Source organism: Psammomys obesus, unplaced genomic scaffold (genome assembly GCF_907164565.1).
Source record: "Psammomys obesus unplaced genomic scaffold, mPsaObe1.curated_primary_1811, whole genome shotgun sequence".
Lineage (NCBI taxonomy): Eukaryota > Metazoa > Chordata > Mammalia > Rodentia > Muridae > Psammomys > Psammomys obesus.
Window position 1 is genome coordinate 16,617,074 of NW_026585894.1, and position 6,698 is coordinate 16,623,771.

The window sequence follows — 6,698 nt, forward strand, 5'->3', positions numbered from 1 at the left end:
TCTAAATACATATCTTAGTACGTGATTACTGCAGCTCTCCTTTCTCCTTAGAGAATCTTCCTTTTACAGTAAACAGTGATTAATGAAAAAACTTGCCACTGGTCAAAATGCAGAGATTTAAGAGTTTTGGAGTTCTCAGTCATAAATGGGACATCCATATCACACCCTTCAACCCAAGTCTCAGGGACCATTGTGAAAGAGATGTGGGGAAGATTGTGAGAACCAGAGACTGGGGAGGGCTTGAGTGAAAGTGTTTCTGGGACATGACAGGATTGATGCACTTATGAACTCACAGCAGCTGTGGTTGCCTACATAAGATCCAGCCAGACAACATTCCAGCATGGAGGAGGAGGGAGGGGCTCACAACCCCCTATCCCTAACTGAAAAGCTACTGACAGTTGATGGCTAGCGATTGAAGGAGAGTCCATTTTCTTTAGCAGTGTGGTCCCTGTTAGATTGACCATACTTTAGTGCTTGGCCCCACACTCATGTGAATAGAGGTAATACAAACTGGACTCAGTGGGTTATAAAGAATAAGAAGCTGTGAAGTTGGAAGAGGTTGAAGGATGTGGCAGACCTGGGAAGAGTTAGGGAGAGGAGTAGAGTATGAGTATAATAAAAATACATTGTATATATGTATGAAATTCTCAAACAATTAAAAATATACTTAAAAATAGAATAATAAAGTGGTGGCAGAGAAATATGAAATGACTAACTATATGAGCTGACATTAAATCTATTACTCAATAGGAGGTATTCTCTTTCACAAGAGAAGATTTACATGTCAGAAACTGAAACCTTGTAAAGACATACACAGGTCTCAGTACAACCACAGGTGAAAATATCAAAAGTACCAAATAAATACTACAAAGCCAGAGGAATTCTGTACCTTACAAATGGCAAATACTTCTTTTTACCTCTACCTACAAACTAGTATACTTACCATTAGTGTTTTCTCTTCCACAACAGGCCATTGTCTTAGATCAATGGTATTCTTGGACCTTTAGCTTAAAACTTATACTATCTTTTTTGCTTTGTATGTCCCAGTCTGCTAAAGGTGTTCTACAGACGTATTACAATCAGCTCTTTATTTGGTGGGTAGTCACAACAACCTTAAAGTTACATTTCAACCTTTACCTCCCACAAGAGCAAGTCAAAGAAAAGTTAAATCTCTGGCCATAAACCACAAATAAAAGATTTAAAAGATTCCATGAAAGGCAACGAAAACTAGGTAGACAACAAACGATATGGCTAAACTGGATGTAGGGGTTAGAAGAAGTGTTAGTAGTTAAAAGTGTGTACTATTCCATGTTCGGTTCCCAACACTCATATCAGGCAACTCACAGGTATGTGTAACTCCAGACCTGAGGAAACAGATCAGATATCTCTAGCCTGCTCAGGCACATGAAAACACACACACACACACACACACACACACACACACACACACACAAATAAAATAAATCTCAAACATTACAAGCTATTGCCATTGCTCCTGGTTACTATCCAGAACTTGATGGTAACATCCTATTGTTGAAAACAGCACATACTAGAATCACAGAACATGGGGAAATCAAGCTGGTACTGACTTCATCTTTAGTGGCTAGCTTTCATAGTGCTGGAAGGAACTATGTATATTACCAGGGAGGAATGTAATCATCATTCCTACCCAGAAGGGTACTGTAGTACCCTGTGAACTACAGTAATGATAGGCTTATGTCCACTGGTACAATAGAAGCAAAAATATTGCAGGAGTAACTGTGGTGGTTTGAATGAGAATGGCCTCCACAGGTGTGTATGTTAAATACTTGGTCTTTAGTTGGTGGAAGTGTTTGGGAAAGATTAAACACTATGGCCTTGCTGAAAGAGGTGTGTCACTGTAGGAAGGCGTTGAGGTTTCAAAAGAGTTGCACTGTCTTAGTTACTACACTATTGTTGGGAAAAAAACTCCATCATCAAGGCAATGTATAATAGAAAGCATATAATTGAGCTTATAGTTTCAGACAGTTAGAATCCATGATGGTGGAACAAAAACATGGAAAAAGGAACAGCTGAGAGCTCACATACTGATCTGCAAGGAAGAGACAAAGGGCACACAGAGAATGATTATGGTATTTTGAAAACAAAAAGGCATTCTCATTCAAATTACCACATTCCACTCACTTGCTTTCATAAGCTCATGGCTATAATTATTATTTATTTATGTTTGTTTTTCAAGACAGGGTTTCTCTGTGTAACAGCCCTGGCTGTTCTGGACTCACTTTGTAGACCAGGCTGACCTTGAACTCACAGAGATCCACCTGCCTCTGCCTCCCTGAGTGCTGGAATTATAAGCGTGTACCCCCATGCCTGGCTCACCTGGTCATAACTTAATGCAAAATGCATTTAGTCTAACTTCAAAAGTCCCAATAGTCTTTCTCTCTCGAGACTGTTTAATAGTAGAAAGTTGACAGTCTCTCTGAAACTCAAGGCAATCTCTTAATTGTAACCCCTGTACACTAAATTGTAACCCCTGTACAGTTATATACTTTAACTTTCAACATACAGTGGCACAGAATATACATTACCATTCCCCAAGCAAAGAATTGGGGGCATGGTGAGGAAATACTGGACTAAAGCAAGATTGAAGTCTGCAGTGCAAACTCTAAATCCTTAAATGCTCCACCCTTCTGGCTTTGCTAGTCAACATGCTTTTCTTTCTTGGGGCTGGTTCAGCTCCTCATGTGGAGCTCTCCTTGGCAGACATTCTATGGCTCAGGTGTTGGAGGTTGGTCTGATGTGTGTTACTGGCCCTCAAGATCTGGTTACACCTATCCTTGTTTTGTAAACCTGCCTAAAACATACCTGATCCGTTGATTAGTGTATATCTAGGCAGGACAGAATGGGATAGGTATGACTAGGTTTCCCAAGCTTTGTTCAAGAGAAAATCACAGGAAACAGAAGAGAGGAGGAAGAAGGATACCATGATGGGTTAGCATAGAGAAGAAACTGTGTGGGCCAAAAGAAAGGACTCAAATAATGTCTTGGAAAGGCCAATATGAAGAACAAAAGCAAGTACCATATGATTATGTATGGAAGTTAGACTGGATGAGGAGGATTAAGGTAGATGGCATTGGATAGAGGCTGGGAGATGGATGGTGAGGATATTGAGACAGTGTAGGTGAAATATCTGCCTGGCCCAACGTAAATAAGGCAATTATAAATTTAACAGGTGTTTGCGTCTTATTATTTGTGATAGCAGGTTAAATAATACCACCATGATAATCTTAGGGCTAATAATAAACTTTATATAGCCCAACACTTATTTTTTACTTACTACAACACTTGGGCATCTATAGCATTTTGGGGTCTGCAACATAATCCACTCTTCACTTTAAGAGCCTGATGCCTCCATGCAAAGAATTACCTGCTCCATGCCTATCCTCAGAAGTTCTCCTTAACCATTGAGGATGATTCCATAACTCCTTTGCTCATGTATCCTTCAGGACTCTAAGGTCAGAACCATGTGACAATACTGCCAAGATGAACCCTGAATCCCTTGAATTCCTTGAACCGTATTTGCAACAGCTTTGATTTGTTGCTGTTTTTTAGAAACATAAATTTTCTTAGGTCTTTTCTTTCATAAATTGTGGGATCATCTGGGTTGGATCTTGCCCTGAGGTCACCTCCCACTTCATCCCAATACAGACTAGGCCTTACCTTGATCTCCTTATCTCTTTCTGCACAAGCCTTGAATCCAACATCAGATTTCCCAGTACTCTTTTTCTCTTCAAGCTGCACATTTTTTATCCTCCTTTCCTGACTTTCTCTCGTTTTCATTGTAGGCCTACATACAAGTGATTACTAATAACCATTTGACAGAGTCAATATTGGGCTAGCCATGACTTTGTTCCACCATCATGGATTCTAACTCTTTAGAACTGTAATCACAATTAAACCGTTTTTTAATAAGTTGCTAGGTCACAGTGTTTCTTCACAGCCATAGAAAACTAAGACAGTAACCAACAACTTTCTGATTCTAGTTAAGGCCTACTCCAAAAGACAAAATTCATGTCTGCTACCATTACCAGAAGAATATAGAGGCTATCTAGGTTATAGTAGGCCCTAGTGGAGAATCTACTGCTATTATTCTGCCAAGTGGGCATAGTATTAAATCAACTTATTAAAACTTTATACCCATAGAGATAAGTGTATCTCTGAACCCTTATCAGAGAAGCTTTTTCTTGTAGTAAAGGATGGTGTCCAGAGACCCACAAGTGGACAATGTACAGAAAATTAGAGATTGCAGAATAGTTATTCCTAAATGGGACAGTTATGTCACACTTCTGTGTCTCAAAGCTCAGAGATCATTTCAGAAGAGGAAGGGGAAATATTATAAGACACAAGGCTGTGAATGACTAAAGCAAAAATGTTTTTTTAGTCACAACATGGTAATTGCCCACATGAACTGACATTGGCAGTTAAGCTCTTAAAAGTTAGAGACTCAACTAAATTAAGACTATCTTTGAATTGTGTTTGCAGCCATCGCTGCGCCGTGGCCAGCCAGCGCCGCCGCGGCCAGCGCCGCCGCGGCCGCTCTCTCTCTAACGCCAGCGCTGCCTCTAGCTTGCCGAGCTCCAGCTGAAGGAGAAAGGGGCTAAGTAAGGAGGTGCCCTTACCATGGCTCGTACAAAGCAGCCTGCCAGCAAATCCACCTGTGGTAAAGCACCCAGGAAACAACTGGCTAAAAAAGACGCTGGCAAGAGTGCGCACTCTACTGGAGGGGTGAAGAAACCTCATCGTTACAGGCCTGGTACTGTGGCGATGCGTGAAATCAGACGCTATCAGAAGTCCACTGAACTTCTCATTCGCAAGCTCCCCTTCCAGCGTCTGGTGCGAGAAATTGCTCAGGACTTCAAAACAGATCTGCGCTTCCAGAGTGCAGCTATTAGTGCTTTGCAGGAGGCAAGTGAGGCCTATCTGGTTGGCCTTTTGAAGATACCAGCCTGTGTGCTATCCGTGCCAAACGTGTAACAATTATGCCAAAAGATATCCAGCCAGCACGCCGCAGACGCGGAGAACATGCTTAAGAGTCCACTATGAGGGTAAACATTTCATTCTCAAAAAAAAAAAAAAAAAAAAAGTTTTTTCCTCTTCTTCCAGTTATCAGTAGTTCTGAATGTTAGATATTTTTTTCCATGGGGTCAAAAGGTACCTAAGTATATAATTGCGAGTGGAAAAATAGGGGATTGAAATCAAGTATTGGCAGTTTTTCCACTTTCATTTGTGTGTGAATTTTTAATATAAATGCAAGATGTAAAGCATTAATGCAAGCAAAATGTTTCAGTGAACACATTTCAACAGTTCAACTTTATAATAATTATAAATAAACCTGTTAAAATTATCTGGACAATGGCAGCATTTGGATTTTTTTAAAATAAGTAAATTTCTTATTGATGGCAAAAAAAAGACTATCCTTTCAGAGAACATTTTAACGTTCAAGAGTCATGACACTAAACTAACTTGTCACAGCTAGAAATAGTATATGTACACAGCAAAAGATGTCTTGGTGGGTACTGGAGAAAAACTATTTATATAGTTAGCAAGAAGAATGGACAGTGTTGAGATGTTGAGATAACAATTGAATATATAGATACAAAATTTGCTCCATGTTCCATGATTCTAGTACCTGGCATCTTCAGCGTCTGAGTCTAGTATCTGGCATCTAAACCATCAAGGTTTAGGGAGTGAAAAGGAGAATTGGCAATACCATGTAGTGTTAGAGATATTATTGATCTTTGTTTGTTTTATTTAAGAGAGTTTCAGATTTTTTCTTCTATGTAACTCAAGCAGACCTGAATTCACAACCCTCCTGTCTTGGCCTTTATTGCGGAGGTCATATTTTTAATGTAGCTGGCAGATTAAAGGAAATGAAGAGTTTTGAACAACCAATGAGTCATTTCTTTGGTTAAATAAATTCCTCTAAATTTAATTTGTCTAATGTCTTTAAAATTTCAGCAAGCTTGACTAAAGAATAAACACTATTAAATGATTTTTAACAACAACAACAAAAAAAAAACAATAAAGAAACTATCCAAAAATTATTTGCAAGTCTTCATAATAGGACCAAAAAAATGGATCATGAAGGTAAGGGAGCTTGCTGTGAAGCCTGACAACTTGAGTTTAACCTTTGGGACCCACATGGTGAAAAGACTAGATTGACTCCCTCTAGTTGTCTTCTTAGCTTCAAATGTGGGCTATAGACACATATATACAAAACAAACGAATATATACATAAACTCTCATTTTATAGTCAGAAAGCCTAAATGCTGAGGTGTTAAATGAAAATTGTGTGGAGTAACTTTAATTTGGAACAACTGAATTGAGGAGATAAGAAAATGATTTTTGCTAAATAGAAAAATGATTTTATTTGTGTGCGTGTGTGCAAAAAAAGAACGTTGGACCCATTGGAGCTGAAGTTACTGGTGGTTGTGAACCACCGGATGTGGGTAGTGGAAACTGAACCCTTGTTCTTTGCAAGAGCAGCAAATGTTCTTAACCAATGGGCAATTTCTTCAGTCTGAATTATTACATACATTATATATGTATATGTGTGTATGTGCACTATATATGTGTATATTATATGTATATAAAAGTATAGCATATATATAATATTATACTTTTATTGTATACATATTATATTGTGTGTGAGACTATGC

General features: G+C 38.8%; 1 pseudogene; it reads left to right on the plus strand.

Moving 5' to 3' along the window:
• The first annotated feature begins 4,646 nt into the window (after window positions 1-4,646).
• Window positions 4,647-5,077, plus strand: LOC129671020 (histone H3.3A-like; annotated as a pseudogene).
• Window positions 5,078-6,698: the final 1,621 nt, after the last annotated feature.